The following is a 21033-nucleotide window of genomic DNA, read 5'->3' as shown; positions in this document are numbered from 1 at the left end:
TCCATTTCATAATAATCGCGAACAATAATCTTCAATTTAATAAAAAAAAATATATATTAAAAACGCATCAAATATAGATTATAAAATGTTGGAAAGCTAGAGCAAATATATTTAAATTCAATCACATGGGTTACACTCTAAAGCTTTATATATATATAGTGCATATTTATAGAGAAAAAGAGGAAGTAAGAGCTCCTTGTCTCTTTTTTCTTATACTTGTTTAGAGTGGGCAAAACGATCTTATCTAGGGTTAATTCAGGTTATCCAGGACATATTTTCCAGTCACCTCATAAAAAAATAAAATATGCCCCAATTTACCTGAATGCACCCAATGCACTTCATTGAGGTTCAGAGGAGCATGCTGAATTTGTGTGATGATGTGCAGTCGTGTCAGCAGAGTGAAGAGGAGGGGGCTCAGCACACATCCTTGGGGGGCCCCAGTGTTCAGTGTGATGGTGCTGGATGTGTTGCTGCCGACCCGTACCGCCTGAGGTCTTCCAGTCAGAAATTCCAACAGACTTGATATGGTGCATGACTAGCCGTTCAAAGCACTTCATGAGAATAGGAGTAAGTGCAACTGGACGGTAGCAATAGAAGCAGGATGGAGACATTTTAACATTACAATGTGTGAAAGTAGGCCTATATGTAAATTATATGCGGGCAGTACAATGTACATTGTAAAATACTATTAAAATAGTATGTAGTGTATCCTGTGTCACAGTTCTGATTTATTTCAAAATGACTTGGCATTGACAAAGGAAAGGGTGAATAAATAAGCTTTTCAGATAACATCAGTTCCAGTTTAATGAAAGGCAAATAGCAGTACGGCAGGTAACTGATCTTAATGCATAATTGGAAATGTATTAATTCACAAAGGATGTAAATAAAAACCAACTTGTTACTTTCTACAAAGCATGTTGCTTAAGGAGGGGGAAATGATGCACCTATTCATGATTTAATTTGCAACAGAGTGAAACTGTTTCACCTGAACCATAGATATCTATGCACCTGAACAAAGAAGAGCTGAGGAACAGGTTGTTTTCGATTTTGCAAAACAACTGATACACACAGCTCATATGATGTACAATAAAAAAGGAATTCATGATGTGTTTAAAATATATGGTTATTAAAATATAAATGTATGTAAAACAAAGTTTCTGAATATTTAAAATGGATATCCACGTCAGCGCGTTACTTTTCAAAAGCCACGCCTTCGCCAAAGAAACTGAGCTAGCAACGTCAGCACCTAATTAATATTCATGAATTAAGCCCTAGTCGGTTTGAGAGCAGGTGAACGCTGGACTCTCGCCACCAAGCAACAAAAAAAATGCCTTGACAAGCCGTTAAATAAGCGAGAAAGTATCTGTTTATACTGGCGGAAAAGCCGGTAAACAAACGTTCATTGGAAATGGAAGAAAATCAACTTCATCGAAATGGCGTCTGTTTCAAAGTAACCGACTCACCTTGAACTACCGAGACTATAGGTAAATACACAATGGCTGTTTTCATATAACATACCTACGCATTTTTACTGTAAATATACAGTTATTTGCTTGTTCTGAACATTTCTTCTCCATTTCCTGCATTTCTTGCTTTTTTAACCCCTCTTCCTGTTTTAGTTGTATAGGTTGTTATAAGAAACACAACAAAGTGGGTTTTAGAAAGAGCATAAAGACTTTGCCGAATAAATACACTGTTTATCTTTTATTAAATGAAAAGAAGCGCTGATACTTCCGTAAAAGTGGGACAGTAGACAGGCGCGCCATAAACCTTCATCACGTCATTCGGCAATAAACATTCCATGTGTCCTCATGTACATATACTCTCCACATATCTGCCCTAAATAGTATTGAAAATTACTAAAATCACATAGAATCTAGGATGCATAGTATGCACATTTGGACATTTGTAAAGTACTTGTTTACTATATGCTGGATACGGGCAGCAAACATTGTGTAAGGCTAACTTTGTTATATATGTGTCTTTGGACCACACAGACCTTTCATATAGTACTATGCTACATAATGTCACATGACTTTGTCACATACTTTTTTTATGTTTAGTTTTTTGCCAGCAGTAGGTCATCTGGGTATTCTTAACAAACATAACATTTGTATACTGTGGATAGTGTACTTGTACTGTAGTAATAGTAAGAATATAATTTAGTATGCTATACTTGGGATGCAAAACATGCATTAATATATTTTTTTTAGAGTTTTTAATAGCATAATTTTGCTGTGAACGTTTCTAATATTATGTTTTCTGATTGGTTCAAATGTTCTAAAATTGTAAAGATCTGTATTTTTTCCACACACACACAAAAAAAGTTTCAACATAATTTGCCGTATTTCAAAATCAACCTGAAATCAAAATGGACCCTTATGTACACGTTTCTGGTCATACTGTATGCCGTTTTTAACACATGCTCAACATTTAAATATTATCTTTAACTCAAACTTTAGAAATATCAAGCTCTCCAGCAAAGATGGCTGATGACCGTGTAGCCATCTTAACCGATGATGAAGAGGAGCTGAAGAGGAGACACCTCGAGCGTTTTGACCGCCTGTCGCTTGAGATTCAGTCAGATCAACCTTCACAGTCACCTCTGGACAATGTACCTATTGATACATCCCCAACTCCATCCCCTCAACATGACTTGAGCTGCAGTGAACGATTGTTCCTACGGGTCAACCCCTACCTTCTAGTGTCAAAAGTGTTTTATTTGTTCTTCTATGCTGCATATGGTTCCCTCCATCCCCTTCTTGCTTTGTATTACAAGCAGCTGGGGATGAATCCCACCCAAATTGGTCTCCTAGTTGGAATCCGGTATTTCATTGAGTTCTGTAGCGCCCCTTTTTGGGGCATCGTTGCAGATCGTTTCAGGAAAGGTAAAGCAGTCTTATTGTTCTCAATGTTATGCTGGCTCCTCTTCAATTCTGGGATTGGACTTGTGCAACCAGCAGACATGACGTGTGAAGAAGAGAACCCCCCGACGACCACAGCCATGGTACCGACTGTCCACAGTACCACATCTAACGAGACATTCTACCTCAACGCCAGTTCCATTCCGACAACAAACCAGATGAGACGCCGCAGGGATCTGATTGGACACTACCCTTTGCGAACCATCCTTTCCTACATTCAGTCTTCAGGCTACAGCTCTGAACACAGATTCAAACGGGACTCCAATTTAAGTTTCACTGTTGCACCTGAAGAATTTGATAACATGACACAATTTGACCAAAACACCACAGGGCATGAGCTAAGCACATCTATTTTAGCATCCACCACCAATTTCACATCCGGCAGCACTACTCAGAGTACTACGACCAAACCCAACCAAACACCTGAATATAACATGGACCAGGTTCACGCCATTTTCCTGCTGATTCTGCTCATCATCATCATTGGCGAGTTTTTCAGTGCTCCAGCCATTACTATCGTGGATACGGTATGTAACACCTTTTTCCCCCTCAAAATAACCTCAGTATCAAGGCAGATCAGTTCGTAGAGTCTGTAATATAGGCCATGAGAACTAAAACTGCAATTTTTGGTTCCTAGAACGAAAGATCTGAATAAGCAGAACTTCAAAAGGGATATTATAGAATACTTCCATTGTATTTAAATGTTAGACACAAGAACAAGCTACAAATGTCATTTCCACCATCAGGAGGAATGGTATTGTTGCTTGAGCCATTTCCCAATCTGGAACCACTCAATGTTTCCACTGCCGAAAAATTGTCCCCATGCTGGGCCCTTAAACCTTTCTAATGTCAGTGGATGTGTGATTATTTATGGGTAGATTAATTAGATTATGTAGTAGAATATTTAGATCAATTGGTAGCACATCTATGTGCTATATGTCAACTCTGGGAAGCTTGTAACATTCCATAAATGCCATATCAATCCCGTCTTCCGCGCAAGTTAAATATTTTTTAAATATTCAGAGAACGGAGGAGAGATTGTGTTTTTATTTGAATAAGTGATGCAAAAAACATCTCAAGATGATATGAATATTCGCTCCACTTTTGTTGCGCACACACCATTAGAACTTCCAGCAGCAGTTCCAGTACTATTTCAATAGAAAAGAGGTATTTATTGATTCTAAAATAGGTTTATTTGGATTGTTTTAGATGACACTGCAGTACCTGGGTGCACATCGTGACCGCTACGGTCTCCAGCGAATGTGGGGATCTCTAGGATGGGGTATCGCTATGCTCTGCGTAGGCATCTGGATCGACCACACTAGCACTGACCTTGTCATCGGCAGCATGGAATGCTTACAGGAAAATTACAAAAACTACAATATTGCCTTCATCGTGTTCGGCGTATTAATGGGATTTGCTTTGATTGTTGCTACACAGTTTAAGTTTGATGTTCAGCACCAAGACAGGAGCGAAGGCAACCAGCAGCAAAACGCCCAACATGGAGGTTCCCCTGGAACGGAGAACTCCGAGATCCCAACAATCGTCCAAGTTGAGGAGTTCCACTTCTGGGACTTGATGCGACTGCTGTGCGGTGTACAGTATGGCACCGTGTTGTTTGTGGCCTGGTTCATGGGCTTTGGATATGGCTTTGTTTTCACTTTCCTTTACTGGCATTTACAGGACTTGACAGGAACCACAACTCTGTTTGGTGTTTGTTCCGTCCTGAGTCACGTGTCGGAGCTTGCAGCCTATTTCACTAGCCATAAATTCATCGAACTGGTAGGACACATCAGGTGAGGTTCTTGTGATTCCTTGTTGGCCTAAGTCCAAACTTGTGGAACAACTGAATACTACAAAACAAATTCGATGTGCATGTGCAACATGCACATACAATTTACACACAGTTACAAAAATTGAGTGGAGTGTGTACTATTCTGATGATGGAAATTGTGTTACATGCTCTGTACACTGACCCTCACGTACACCTAAAAAGTGAAGTATACTTTAGGCTTCAGGGGAATTAGGGGAATGTAAATTTATTTTAGTGGAATAGTCTGGTTCAGGTCTGAATCTTGGTATGGTTTAATTCTGAATCTTGATTTAGATCTTGATTTAGAAACTGGAATATGTCAATTTCAGTTCAGCTGTGATTTGGTTTAGTTCAGTTGTTCTGGAATCAAGTCATCTATACAAGATACAGAATAGGACATTAAAAAATGAATCCTCAATTTTTACTCTCAGGAGAAAATCCTTCAAAATGTTCATCTTGTCAGAATTCATTGTCCATTAAACATATCCTTCTAGACTGTATTACATCTGCCCTTGTGAGAAACCTTTTTTATTCTGTTGATACTTTTGAAAAAGTTTTTAATCAAGTGAATCCGAACATGGTTCTAAGATTTCTAGAGGAAATAAATGTTAAACATCTTTTCTAGTCTTCCTTTGATTGATTGCACTTTATTCGCGCTATCTATAACCATTCATTGGCTGTGAATAGGGTTGCACACGGGTGGAACATTTCCGCTAAATTTCAGGAAACTTTCCAAAAAATATAATTCCCAAATTTACTGAAAATGTTCCACCTTTTTGCAACCCTTGCTGTGATTCAAGCATAGTATGGTCATAGTGATTCTATTAAGGTGGCTACCTAAACATTATTTTAAAAAGTTAAAAGTAAAAGTCACATTTCCTTAGAATCTTAATTTTTAACAATATGCAAGGTAGCATTAAAGTAATCCCAGAGTATAAAGTAGTTATAAAGAGTATGTTTTTATATAGTTGCTAGGGTATTCGGTATGGTTGCTAGGTAGTTGCATACTGGCCCAAATCTAAAGAGCCCAGCCTCACGTAGATGTTCCGTATGTTTGCTTAGCCACATGCTAACACCAAATTCTATTGAAATCAACTGTTAGTGTTTATAAATTACTCTTTACTTAAGTTCCATTTCAGTTAAGCATCTACTTTGGAAGGATGGTGCTTATGTAGGCCGCAAGGCTGTTCACTATGGTTTAGAACCAAACCATTATAGTAGTTTATTCCAGTCGCAGGCCAGACCTGTCCAGGTAACCCAAACCACCTCACTGCACCGCAACTTGTGCGTGGCACTTGTCATGCAACTCTGAAGGTCTATATGTTGTTTGGTTAAAAGGACTGGTTAAAAATCACAAAGCCTTTTTCTTTCAGCGGTGGCACAAGTTCAGAATGCAGTGCACAGCTACAGTGTCCACTGCGTGGCTGCTTTTACAGAGAACGTAACATTCAGGCGCTTTGGCGTTCAAGTTGAGTTATTTGTTTTAAATTATAGAGAAAACCATTTGACTGAATGACTGACACAGCAGTGTGGATTCATATGTCATCCCTCCTTGTAAAAGGCAGTTAAAAAAATGAAGGCACTTCCTGTTAGACATTTTTATGTTTTATAGACTCCTCTTTAAAAGAGATGACCCAAATAAGAAGCAATGATTTTCAGATATGACTATGCGGTTACATCTCATCTTGATTGGGCTACTTGTTTTATAGCACATAGGATGTTAATATAATGAGTCATGAAACACACAGAGCACTTAAGAAAATACTTGATTTTTGTATTATATTTCCACTTTAAAATTCACAAAAACCTGTCAGGCTTATTAAAATATATAGGGGGAAAAGTAATTTTATTTTGCAGTTGCATACAAAATTAAACTAAGTTGGGACCATTTATGTTTTTATGTATTTCAGCTAAAAAATTATATGAATGTGTTCATTATTTTTATTTGATTATTAAGTAATACTTAATACTTTTCAAATTAATAATGATTTAAAAGTATTCTTTAATATTAATTTTCTTTAATATATAATTTTTTTTTCTTTATGTTTAAGGGGGTGAAACGTGAGCCATGCATGTTGTTGAGATGTTTCATGAGGTTCCTACATGTATCTTTAATAACTGTGTCTTGTGCTTCTTCTGTCAGAGTTTTGTACATCGGCCTGGCCTGCAACACAGCACGCTACCTCTATATCTCATATCTGAAGAATGCCTGGACTGTGCTGCCAATGGAAGTACTGCAAGGTATATATGCCCAGTCATCAAGTTCAAGCTCATCTACAGTCATTAAAATCTCTAATTGTGAACTGTTGTGAACACATTATGTTTTAATCATCAGTTTTAGTACATAAGTAAAGATATGTGTGCAGAACAAAGAAAGGCCGTGGTTCATTTCAGGAGAGAAAATCAAGTCAGTCTGACATTTTCAGTTCCACTGCCCTTTCCTGTTGCAAAACAATCAAGAAGAAAACAAGCACATATGTAGATACGTTAAAGCTGCAGTCGGTAACTTTTGACGCTCTAGCGGTTAATAAACAGAACTGCTTGCGTCTTGTGGAAGAACATCGTAGCCGGAACTACTTCTCTCTGTTTATGTCTATGAAGAATCACAAAGGTACTGGGTTACTCCGCCGCGGTACCCCCGAAGCAATCTAAAATAGTCCGAATTTAAACACTTATTATAGGTGCACCCTAGTGATTCAGGACAAGCTAAAAACACGGTTTGGAAAATGGATTCATGGTGTACTCGCTTATTATATACATTTTTTCTACATTTTGAACACAAACAAAGATACGGCCACAGCTCTGATTGGTTGTTTTTTACCGGGAACGGTCTGTAACTGCAAATGGCAATAGGACCACTGGGAGGAGCCAGAGGAGCTTGATTTTTTTCACAGATTATCTGTCTCATATACTACTGTCAGGACATAATGACAGGTTTAATAAATATGTAAAAAAATATATTTTTACAAAATTTACCTACTGCAGCTTTAACATCCACTCATAGGAAAGAGCAATTCTGTTTAAATTCAATACAGACGTTTTCATCTGTTCAATGAAACGTCCATACTGTTACAGACTTGTTAGCTCTGTATTTATCTTTTATGTCCAAGCTAAGACACATAATGTTTTCAGGTCATGAGACAGATTTCTGTTTGTGCCAAGAAAAGTGAATGAATAATAGGCGCTCATATTTCACACAAAATAAGAATAGTTCACCCTCAGGCCATCCAAAAAAGTTGGGAGACTGTACAAATTCTACACAGGCATGATGTTGTAATTGATGCAGTATGTGGTCTGACATTGTCATGTTGGAAAATGCAAGATCTTCCCTGAAAGAGACGACGTTTGGATGGGAGCATATGTTGTTCTAGAACCTTGATATACCTTTCAGTATTGATGGTGCCTTTCCAGATGTGTTAGCTTCCCATGCCACTCGCACTCATGCAACCCCATACCATCAGAGGTGCAGGCTTCTGAACTGAGCGCTGATAACAACTTGGGTTGTCCTTGTCCTGTTTAATCCGGATGACATGGAGTCCCAGTTTTCCAAAAATAACATCAAATTTTGATTCGTCTGACCACAGAACAGTTTTCCACTTTGCCACAGTCCATTTTAAATGAGGCTTGGCCCAGAGAAAACGCCTGCACTTCTGGATCATGTTTAGATATGGCTTCTTTTTTGACCTATAGAGTTTTAGCCAGCAACGGCGAATGGCACGGTGGATTGTGTTCACCGACAATGTTTTCTGGAAGAATTCCTGAGCCCATGTTGTGATTTCCATTACAGTAGCATTCCTGTATGTGATACAGTGCTGTCTAAGGGCCCGAAGATCACAGAGATACAGTATGGTTTTCCAGTCTTGACCCTTACGCACAGAGATTGTTTCAGATTCTCTGAATCTTTGGTTGATATTATGCACTGTAGATGATGATAACTTTAAACTCTTTACAATTATTCTCGGAGAAAAAAAATTCTCCACAATTTGTCGCAACGTTGGGGGAATTGGTGATCCTTTGCCCATCTTGACTTCTGAGACACTGCCAATCTGAGAGGCTTCTTTTATACCCAATCATGTTGCCAACTGACCTAATAAGTTGCAATATGTTATCTATATTCTGTTGTGAATAAAATATAGGTTTATGAGATTTGTAAATTATTCCATTGCTTTTTTACTCACAATTTGTACAGTGTCCCAACATTTTTGGAATCGGGTTTGTATATGCTAACACTTCATTTTTATGGTTCCCCAACAGGCAAACCTAATATAAGTAACTTTGCAAGTACGTAAATAGACAGTAGATCAAGGGGACCATCAAAATAAAATGTAACCTAACATAAACATAGTTTTTTTTTCTTTTTTCAGTTGAAATGATTAAATAGCTGACATCAAAATTAATAATATTCTCAAAGGGAACACCCAAATAACACTTCACACCTATCCACTTACAAGATGTAGTAAGATACTGTGCAGATCTTAAATAACCAGTGTCAAGATTTATAGTCAATTATCAATTTAAAAGTTCATTATATAATATGGTGTTCATTGTGTGTTATAAATAATCATAATCTAAAAAAAGTTATCACCACAAATGTGTAAGCATTATAATGTATTATAATTGTTGCTGTCAAAAAAATAAATAAACCTGGACTCCTTAGCTATAGATCTTCAGCATCCCTTCTCTGCGGATTTCTCTTCCCTTTTCTTTTTAAGTCGGTTGACTTTTACAATAGATCTTTGAGTCTATTAGATCTCCATGCTCCTATAAGAACTAGAACCGTATCCTTATCCCGTTCAGTGCTGGGGTTTACCTGTGAAATGTAAAAGATTTAGGCAGCTGGACATTTCTTCGAGCGGCGTCTTAAGGTCACAGGACTCACTCTTCACAGGCAGGCCTACATAGGGCATCAGATGGCCTATGCAAAGTCCTTGAGAGATGCTAGGTCACGATTCTATTCTGGTCTCATTAACAATAGCCCTGGAAACTCGAAGCAGTTTTTCTCTACTATAAATTGCTTACTTAAATGGCAAGCGTGCTCTCATTTAGAAGTTACAAAGGAGAGCTGCAACAGCTTTATTACTTTTTTCAGGAAAAACGTTACCATTCACTCCCTTCTGTCCAGTTCCTCTGCTCTGCCTGTCTTGACTGCCGATTTACAGCCTGTGACTCCCCAACCTCTCTGCTGTTTCTCTGACATCTCACAGTGAGAGGTTGAGGACACAATCAGAAAGATAAAACCATCCAGTAGTGCCCTGGACCATTTTCCTACAGCCTTGGTGAAATCTAACCTTATAAGTCCCCTGATTACTAAAGTAAACAACCACTCCCTCCAGGCTGATAATATTCCACCTGAACTGAAAACTGCTGTCATCAGACCATACCTCAAAAAAAAACAGCTTTAGATCCATGAGTCCTTGCCAACTACAAGCCTATTTCTAACCTTCCATTTCTTACTAAAGTGTTGGGAAAAGTAGTTAATGCACAACTACAGATCCATTTAAAACTAAACAATTTGTTTGAGAAATTCCAGTCTGGTTTCCGCTCTGGCCACAGCACCGAAACAAATGACCTGCTGATGGCAGCTGATGCTGATTCTCCATCTCTTCTCATCCTTCTGGATTTGAATGCAGCATTCAACACTGTGGATCAAAACATATTTCTGTATCGTTTATGTAACACCATCAGTCTGTCTGACTCTGTCTATAACTGGTTTTCACTTACTGGGAGAATAGAGTATGCTGCTTTGGGATTGGCTAAATCCTTGACACACAATGTCACCTGTGTTGTCCCTCAAGGCTCAGTGCTCGGCCCCACTCTGTTCATGATGTATAGGTTTCCTCTTGGTCATGTCATCAGCCGGCACGGAATATAATTTCATTGCTATGTTGATGACACTCAACCTTACCTTAAGAACAACTCATCCACTTCTGCTGCCCTGTCATCTTCCATCTTGACTACCTGTCTGGAGGAAGGAAAGGCGTGGATGAGCCAAAATTGACTGCAATTAAACGGCTCAAAGACTGAAGCCATCCTAGTAGGCACCCCACATCAGGTCCAGACATCGGTCTTTTCCAGCATTACCTTTTCTGGACAAAACATTCCACTCTTGGGATCAGTTATCAATTTAGGTGTTATACTGTACTCTCATCTCACCTTTGAGGCGCATGTTAAACATCTGTGCAAGACTATTTTTTCCATCTTAGGAATATTGCTAGGCCTCATCCTACTTCATCCTCACTCTTGCAGATGCGAAATTTTTTTTCAATTCTCAAATCACTACACTGGCTTCCTATTTCATTCATGATTGTTTTTAATGTCCGCTGCCTTAACCATCAGTGCATCTATGGAAACGCCCCATCATATCTTAAGGAACTAATTCCACAAACTTCTAAACTTACACTTCGTTCTGCATCAACATATCTATTAAAACCCCCCAGGACTAAGCTTCACAGTTCGCACTATGGGAGATCAGGCTTTCTGGTCAGTTACTCCAATTTTGTGGAATGCTCTGCCTAACCATTTACAGACTCCACTGTCGATGCTTTAAAACATGGCCTCAAAACCTAATCTGTAGGGTGTGCAAGTTTTATTTGTGCGTGAATTATTAATTTAAGCCATATATTGTGCTGTAAAAAAACCCACTGTGTATCTATACAGGTATAACACATGCATCTGTATGGGCGGCGTGTATCTCATATTTGAGTGCAGCTGTACCTCCACCTCTTCGGACCTCCGCTCAAGGCATCCTGCAGGGTCTCCACCTCGGGCTGGGCAGGGGCTGTGGGGCGATGGTCGGTGGTGTATTTGTCAACTACTTTGGTATGAGCAATGCCTGTTGTCTTTGTAGCCACATGACATTATGAATGCTATTATGTGTATAAACAAGAGGTGGTCTTGTTTTTCAGGTGTTGGCGAAACTTTCAGGGGAATAGGGATGACATCGCTCGTTATTTTGCTGATCTTTTCATTAATTATGTGCATCACTGGCCAGAATGAGAAAAAGGTGAGCAACAATATATTGTATATTACTTAATATTTTCAAATAAGAGCTGAAATGTTTTTTTGTTTTTTTTTAGATTTGGGTTGTGGTGCCCTGGTTCATTTTGCTGCTTTGCTTGTTTAGTTTAGTTCTGTTTGCTTTCATTTTATCTTGGGTCTTTCCATTTAATTACATTTACTTTTGCAATATTTTTTTTTGTCCTTTTTGCCCTTTGTATATTTTTTTTGTTTAGTTCAGTTTTGTTCATGTTGTTGTTTTTTTGCCTTTTGTATTTTTTGTATTTAATTTAAGTAATTAAACTATATAATAGCCTTATAATGGTGTAATTTTAACAAAATATAATTGAATATAAGTACATTTTAAAAAAATAAAAAAAAAAAAAGTTTCGCAAACAAAATGTGCCCTTTCCAAATGGTGAAAAAAAGTGACATTGTGTTGGGCAGTATGAGCAAACCAACTAAAATGACGTCTCCAGTAATTCCAGCAGTTCAGTTGATTTGTTCTTGTTTTGTTGTGAAATGTTAGTTTAGTTTCAAAGCTTTATTATTAGCCTACTAATGGATAGGGTATTTAAATTATGACAAGCATAAACACACATTTTCAAGTATTTTCATGCACACTATATTTCATTCACAAATTTGCCTGAGTTTAATGTATTTCTTTAACCACGCAGAGGACAAGATGCTAGCAGAGAACATTCCTATCCCGTTCAGTCCTGTTCCATAGCCACCATTGACCTGGTTCAGAACACAACAGACGCGGCCGCACCTGCTCGAGCCCAACCCAAACTTCCGGCTCGGAAAACACGGCACCAAGAGGAGCAGGAGGATCTGAACAAGCCCGCTTGGGTTCCCTCTGGTTCGCCGTGGGTTACAGTCATTCTACTGTTTTACCAAATCAGAGACATGGTTGTCATTGCAAAGACCCCTGTTGAGTTCCAGCCCATTCAGGTAGTGCAAAGGATCATGGGAAAATAAGAGGAGGATGGTGGTATATAATATGAATATTGATCCAAATGTTGAGTGTTTTCTCTCTCTTTTTCACGCATTCTGGGGCAGAAGGGTGAGAATGTGTGGATTTAGTTGAAAAATATATAACTGTAAATCTGTTATTTTTTTTCTTTTCAGATAATCAAACTCATAGAACACTTTCCACCCTCATGCACTTACATTTTTATTAATTATTTCAGTTCGAGCACATATGCACTACTATTCAGTTTGGGGTTAGGAAGATTTTAAAAAAATGTAATCTCTTCTGCTCAACAAGGCTGCATTTATTAAATTAAAAATACTATATATATATATATAAGTAATGTTGTGAAATAATTTTACAATTTAAAATGTTCTTTTTTTAATCATTACCAATCATTACTCCAGTCTCCAGTGTAACATGAACCATCATAAATCATTCTAATATACTGATCTGATGCTGAAAATTTTTATTTTCAAAGTTCAAAAGAACAGCATTTATTTGAAATCGAAATCATTTATAATGTTAAAAATGCAGTTACTGTCATTGAATCCTTTCAGAATAATATGTATTTCTTTTTTATAAAAAATGCAACTTAGTAATCCCAAACTGAACAGTAATAAAACTGTATAAAATACAAAATAGGGTGAGAAATTAATTTTGTTCATTTCCTTTTTTTCACTCAGTAGAGGAAAAAATGATGTGACAAAATGACAAAATATTATAAAATATTTTAAGCACCAAAACTCTTTGAAAGAGTTTTTTTTTTTTTTTTTTTTTTGGATGGTTGGTCATGAGACTGTCCAATTTTAATTTCATCATAATCGTTCTGAATTCAAACAGTGAAACTGGTAAAATGGCTCACTCATGCAAGTAAACCACATGAAAGAAAAGCTTTGGAATTATTATTTTTTAATACACAAACTGACAAACTGTTGTTTTCAGGCAAAATGTTTAGTTACCTAAATTCGTCAACAACTAAATAATGAACCATAGTTCATATATTATGATATTTTGTACTCTGTGTGCCAGACTCCAAGGTATTCTAAAATATTATGCATGTTTTTTGGCTTGTTTTTTTTTTTGTGTGTGTGCTAGAAATTCTTTTGGTGAAAAATGTCTCTTTTTCTCTAACTAGGACACAGATGAGATTCCCCCAGAATCTCGAGAAGACCCATCACCTCCCATTGTTGGCAATGGCGTGCGACAGGATAGGGCTCTCGGTGGGCTCCAGTCCCAGGAGGACCCCGGGCCCCCAGGGGCCACCTCACAGCTGCAATTCCCAACACAGGACACGCAGCTTGTATAACAAGCAAACAGCTGATGGCACAAACTGACACTGACTCTGTAACCCGTGGGTATTTTCTCTTCACATAGTGATTATGTTTTCGCTGTGAAGAGTTTTTACGAACTTTGTGTGAAAATACAAGAAGAAAGTACGTTTCAGTATAAATGGCCTTTGTATGATTTTTAACTTATTTACACATCCATTAAATAAAGCCTAGCAGGTTTTAAACTGTAACATGTTCCTGTTTTTACTTTCTTCGACCTGTAGAGGGTAGCAGTGCCTGGGCATTTTGTCCATTTACATTAAGCTTTGAGGCCTGAAATAATTGCGGATATCTTCTTTGTAAAATACTTTGTGAAACCTCATTATTTAAACCTACTAATGTCAACGTCACTGCGATAATGTCACACTTGTCACTGCTTTCACACTTTAACCTGTGACTTGTGATGTAGGTGTAAAAGAGATTTTTACAAGGGGATTTCTTTTTTGTTGTTGTTGTTATTTTGTCACCAGCAATAGATCATCATCTAGTCCGCTTGACCTAGTCGATGATAAGCCAGCATCGGAGAGCAGACATCTCTTGTTCTCATGGAAACCAGACCATAATTCTTTGCTTGCTCTGTACAGGGGCTTCTTAGTAATAATCTTTGTATTATTATTAGTAATAATCTTTGACTTGAATTACCTGCTATAATGTTTGCTCAACACATACTAGAATTGTGGTTGTTTTTTTTCCCCAGAATTCACTTCTTTCAGTGGAATCAAACACCTCATTTGCAGCACACACACCCACTCACAGCACAGATTTCATCTCCGGTGGGATTAGCTGTCACTAACACAATATGCCCTGCAACAGTGCTCTGCCAAGTGTCGAAATCAGTTCAATGCGATTTATGATATCACAATGTTTGACAAAAAATAGTGACAACGAAAAACTTGTATTCTAATCTGAAGCAATAGTGATAGGTTTCGTCTGCTTGGTTCGCTTTTATTTATTTTGTGTGTTTGTCTGCCTTTTTTGTTCCCCATTCTGTTGAGGTTTTTTTTTTTCATGTCATTTTTCTATTCTTTTTTTTTCATTTCTTTGTTTTAATATTAGATTAGTATGTAACTTAGTTTTATTTCATAGTCTAGTTTTGTTTAGTGTTTTGGGGGGGGGGCGGTCATGTTTAGTTTTTCCTGTCCTTTTTGTTTATTTTGATACAGGCTTCTCCTCTGTTTTATTGACTTATTTATTTTAATTTGACTGATTTATTTATTTATTTTGCCTTTCTTGTTCAGTTTAGTTTTGTTGGTTAACAAATTTATTTAATTGTTTAGTTTTATTTCTTTCTGTTTTTTTTGTAGCATTTTGTCATTATTTTTTTTCTTGTTTTGGGTTTGGTTTAATGTTTTTTTTTTTTTTTCGGTACAGCTTTGGTGTTTTTTTTTTTCTGTTTCATTTTGTTTGTTTGCCTTTTTGTTAATTTACTTTTTCTTTAGTCTTGTTGTTTTGTGTGTTTAGTTTCTGTTGTCGTTTGGTTTTAATGTTGGGTTTTTGTTTAACTTTATTTCATGTTGGTTCATTGTGTCAACAGTATAGTTAAATATAGTTCATGCCCACACTAGAATTAGAGTTACATTAATTGTGTGATCCAGTTAAGAAATAATCCCAAATAGCCCCATTCTTTTAATAATGTTTATTACTATTATTATTAATCTGCACTAATGGCTCTGTGGAAATTAATAACATAATTGTTGTGGGCATGGAGTCAGTCTGACAAACATTGGGGCGTTTGGTTGGGATCGGAAGGGATGAGTCATGTGCTGGGAAAGTGCTGTGGAGAGACTCCAGGTGACTACAGCTGGTCTTTGACATGTATTAATGTAGACAGCTGCCACGCTCACACACCAGAAACACTGCCTGATTCAGTTTCACATGCAGATAAACTTTGGGTGGAAATAGAATTATCCAAGAGCCTTTAGTGCTGATTCTCTAGCTGCATTTTCCTGCTAAATGTTTCATGGTTTCTCTCTCTCTCTCTCTCTCTCTCTCTCTCTCTCTCTCTATTTTGTGGTCTTTTTTTTAATCTAAATTTGGTGCACAAGGAAACATTTGCCATTTCCAACAGTAGTCTTCATGTGTAAATTGCATACTAATTTTAACGCTTTGTAAGTTTTAAAATGAAAATGTATAACCCACATTGATTTCATATGTGTAACATGTCAAAGCAGAAATAGTAGCAAAATAATAATTTCAATGCTATTTGTCCTAAATCCTTTTCAAACTAATAGTTTGGCATTTTCTTTAGGACGCTGTGGGATATTTGTAGCAAGATTCAGTGCGACTTTGAGGCATTCCACGCTGACCACGCCCACCCTCCGTCAATCATTGCTTCAAGGCGGGGATTGGTGGAAGAATTTTTCATTTGGATTGTTCTAAATATGGCTGCTGGAGATCGATGAATTCAATGGCAGATGAAGTGGAGCGTCAACAGAGAAATATATGGCGCGTACTCCGTGCTAAAATCAAACGTTTGAATGACCGACCAACTGATCGAAAATTTTAAATTGAATTTTGCTACCTAATTGCTTCCATATGTTTTAAGGTACTTTAGCCCACTATCTACATCCTTTTGTGATAAATTTGCAACAAAACTTTAGCAATCATTTAGCTACAATTAATTATTTGGCGATACTTTCTCTAATTTAAATTTATAGATCCAAAAACATTTAAAGTGGTGGTTGACTGGGTTTTTTTAGGCTTGATTGTGTTTATGGGGTAGAGTCTAAGGGGCCGTTCACATATCGCGTCTTTTGCGCGCGCAAGTTCGTTGTTTCCAATGTAGGCGCGCGGCATGCGCACGCGGTGCGACGCGCTCCCGCTTTTTCCAGGCGCGTACGCACCGCATCGAGTTAAAAACATCTCAACTTTCAAGCATACCGCAAGCGCACCGCGGGTCATGTGACAAGAACTAACCAATCAGCTTCATCCTTTCCCATAACAACGTTGAAAGCTCAGCTAAGATGAAGGAATAGGTGACCATAGCTGTATATGGATTGCCATTTTGAAATAAATTTAGTAGCAGAGCTACTGCGAGCGATTTTTAGTGCTGCAAATCCATTTATCCTTTGCTGAAATTTCCGCATCTTCATGGAGAGAGCACGTCATGGTTGCTTAGCAAAGGCAGGTGCCTCAGGAGCGCTTCTGCCCGAGCGCTTTGGAAAGAAGGAAAAAGCGGCGCGCCTAGCGTTTTCCACGCGTTTTAGGCGCGATATGTGAATGGCCCCTAACATGTTCATGCTTTGTTAAAAACCCCGGGGGCGGGGTTTATCTGGATTCATGACCTACTGTAACAGACCCGGGAAGAAGCTCGTTGTAGTCCCTTATCAGTTAGATCAATCAAGGTTTGTCTGGACACTTTTTCCTTAACCTCGCGCCTTACAGAATTTTTCTTGCTATTTTCTTTTCATTTTCACTTTTGTCATTTTGTAAACAAACATAAATTTGATGTGGTGACTCTTTAAACTTTCTTTTTTTTTGTTCCAGGAAACCCCCCAAAAATTAATTACCTCAATGACAGTAACTGATGTTTCAGCTGCTGTGAAAATATTTTTCTAAAAATAAAATAATATTTTTCTAAAAGTAAAATAAGAAAATCAGCATTGCAAGAACAAACAAATTTATACTGGCTCATCAAAGTATCTTTATTGAGCAGAACTAAAAATCAATTTTTGCTAAAACTCAAGTCAGTCAGAGTTGTTGCCTTACTCTTATTTTTTACAGTGCAGTTGAGATTGTGCCGATCCAGAGAATAGTGTGGCATTTTGTGTAAAAATTTCAGCAGATCTTAAACACTGTTCCCACACGGCAGCCAAGTGTGGGCAGTCAACTCCTAATCTCAAATTCCAAAAGCGAAGATCCAGCCAGAGGAGAGGGATTATTGGGGAAACTAGGGAAGTCATTTGGATGGGTATTAAAAAGGAGGCAAACGCTTCCTCATGAGGGTTTGATGAATGGCCATCTTGACCTCGGCAAATAAGTAGTATGCCTAGTAAAACAACTAAAGGCTGTGTAAACATGATACAATTAAAGTGAAATGCACTGAATAGGTGGAGGTCATAGAAGATGTCATATAAACAGATGCTGGTTTATAAAAAAAAAAATTGTGAATTTGTTTTGCACACTGAGCTAGAATACAAGAAAAGTGAGTCACGCTCAGTGGTGTGTGAAAGACGAATGGATCTACTGAGAATTGGACTGTAGATATTGTTTGAATCATTACAGAGCTGGAGACTCGCTATATTTAAACTGCTTGTTGAGATGAATCAGAGTTTTTATTACGTTTTGCTGTGGTTGATGTTCAGACAACACCAAATTCAGGAAAAGGTTTCTGCAGAGACGCTTTCCAGTTTGTTTCGAGCTATTCTGTGTTGAATCATGTTGAATTTTGATTCATTGAGTCAGGATTTCCTCCAGTGTGGTGGGCGGAGTTGTGGGCGGGGCCATTTCTCACGGGCCTCATTTCTCAAAGCTGAAGGGCCAAACATCAAAGCCTCGAAATGATAATCACCACGCCTGATGTGTTTACTGCATTTCAAAGGGGCGAGTGAGTTTATTATCTTCAGTTATGTTGCACGTGTCTAATGAGTCTTTTGTTTGTCATATCTCAGAATTTCCATTGTTCCTTTCTCGGTTCTTTGCTGGTGAAGAAATGTCACATTATTCATGTTGCACGCAGAAGCTTTCATGTCGAGAGAAAGCCTTTGAAATGTCAAAACCATGGCAGGTAAAGTGTCCTGATGTTTTTCAAGTGTTAAATTCACTTTGTGCGTCTTAAGGAGGCTTTAGAGTTGACAATATTAATCTAGACGCTTACATTTCCTGAAAAAAGTCCTATGTGTTAATACGGCAAAAAATATTATTTATGCTTTGCAAGTGTGAAAAGGTTGTGCCATCATTTTTGTCCTATGTGCTTTCTACATATTTCCATTGATGTATAAACCTATTAGGATCTGACAATATTTGGCTGAGATACAACTGTTTGAAAATCTGGAATCTGACGGTGAAAAAAAAGCAAAATACTGAGAAAATCGCATTTGAAATAAAGTCCTTAGCCATGCATATTACTAATCAAAAAATAGGTTTTGATATATTAACGGTAGGAAATATCTTCATGGAACATGATCTTTACTTAATATCCTAATGATTTTTGGCATAAAAGAAAAATCAATAATTTTGACTCATACAATGTTTTTTGGGACTATTGCTATAAATTTACCCCAGCGACTTGAGACCGGTTTTGTGATCCAGGGTCACAAATATGCTTCTTCAAAATGCATAAGAAACATTGTCGTGATGATACATCCCTTGACATGTTTAATTTTTAAACGCACTTTACGTTTAAAAACCGAAATGTTCCACATGTGTTACAATTTAGTATAAATGTTAGAAACGTACCAAGCAGGTATTTGAACATCCCCAAACGCTTAATTTTGGCTGTATAAATGTTTGTACGACTAAAATGTAGCATTTCGAAGTTGCAGTATGGTACAGCCGGAGTCTGAGCAGTAGCTATTCGCTGAGGGATGAGTTAGTTTAATACACAGCATGGATGATTTTAACACTAAGTTTTAGTGATAGGGCGATACATTTGAAATAGGTGGGCATTAATGTGATGTTGAGAGTTCAGCGAGGATAGCATGATCTCTCTCTCTCTGTATCTAACTCTCACCCACACGCTCTCCCTCAGTGATCGGGCACTGAAGGTCAGTGGGGGTGTTCTTGCATTGTACCAGACATAAGTGGGCTAATAACCTGGCAAATATGAGTGTGTATGTTCGTGTATTGACGTCGGTGCGTCTGCATGTAAATTGCTGTCACACAATCCATGGTTAAAGCTCCAGGCAGTAATCCATTTCACACTTTGGGTTATTTTGTGGCATCCACAATCTTAAAACACGCCAACGGCACACCACCTAATCCTGCCAAATAAAGCCACGCTATACAGGATCCACGCACTGCAGAAACGCTGCATCGCCATGGTAATCTAGCATACGTCACTGCTTATGTTTATATGTTTGGTTTTTTGAGTAAGGACAGTATCTCAATTCTTATGAAGGCCCGTACAGATCAAAACTATAAATAGGTCTGGTCCTGGATGATAAAGTTATCATCTGAATATGCTACCTGCAACATGTTGACCTTAACTAGCTTAACCTGTTTTTCCATCATGGCAGTAGATCTCCAGTAGATGTGGCAATGCTAAATGTGCAGCTTCATATACTGGCTAGAGGCCAAGCCTGAAGGGCTGTAGTTACCTGTATGACCTTCTCTTATTATTTTCGTCCAATGGGAGTCTATGGCAGCCTTATGAAGAGAACATAGGAAAATGAGGAAAATTGGCACACTTGTAGTGATGGTCAAGAATAGTGATCTGACCAATTTTGGGGTCTCTAGGACCAACTCTATAGCGCCACCAGCAGTTCAAATATTCAACATTAAAATGGTAATAACTCTTGAATCCCTAATTCTAGAAAAAAATCAAGTAGTACACCTGATTACTCTCTTAATGCTAAACACATTAAATAGCTTACTTTAAGACTACACCCATTACAGTAGTGGCCATTTTGAAAAGTAAAGTATTCAGTTTTTTTTCTCCTTCAAATATGGTCCAATTCTTCCCTAAATGTGCTCACATATTCTTTGTAATATAGAAATGACTGAACAGAATTTTTTGACCTACTTGTGAAAAAGAAAAAAAGTTATGACGCTGTGAAGTTAACAAGGTCGACCCGAAATTGGTTCAGAGGTTGTATCTCGGCCAAACTTTGATCATCAACACAAAACATGGTACGCATGATCTGAGGGCCCATGCCAAAGTTGGGAACAGCCCCACCTATGGGTGACGAGTTACCAAAAATACACATTTTAGCTCACAACTTTTGAACTGTTAGTCAGAAAATCATGATCCTGGTTGTCATGCCAAATCTGTGGATGTCAATTGCCAGGATTGGTCGAAGCATGTGTCCGCCATTTTGAAATTTGTCATAAATTGTA

At 37.8% G+C, this 21033-nt stretch overlaps 1 pseudogene; it reads left to right on the top strand.

The window, feature by feature from the left end:
* Positions 1 to 1436: 1436 nt before the first annotated feature.
* Positions 1437 to 14209, top strand: LOC113039473 (major facilitator superfamily domain-containing protein 6-A-like; annotated as a pseudogene).
* The last annotated feature ends 6824 nt before the right edge of the window (positions 14210 to 21033 follow it).

This window comes from Carassius auratus, chromosome 22 (assembly GCF_003368295.1).
Source record: "Carassius auratus strain Wakin chromosome 22, ASM336829v1, whole genome shotgun sequence".
Classification (NCBI taxonomy): Eukaryota; Metazoa; Chordata; class Actinopteri; order Cypriniformes; family Cyprinidae; genus Carassius; species Carassius auratus.
This window is presented reverse-complemented; position numbering and strand designations above follow the sequence as displayed.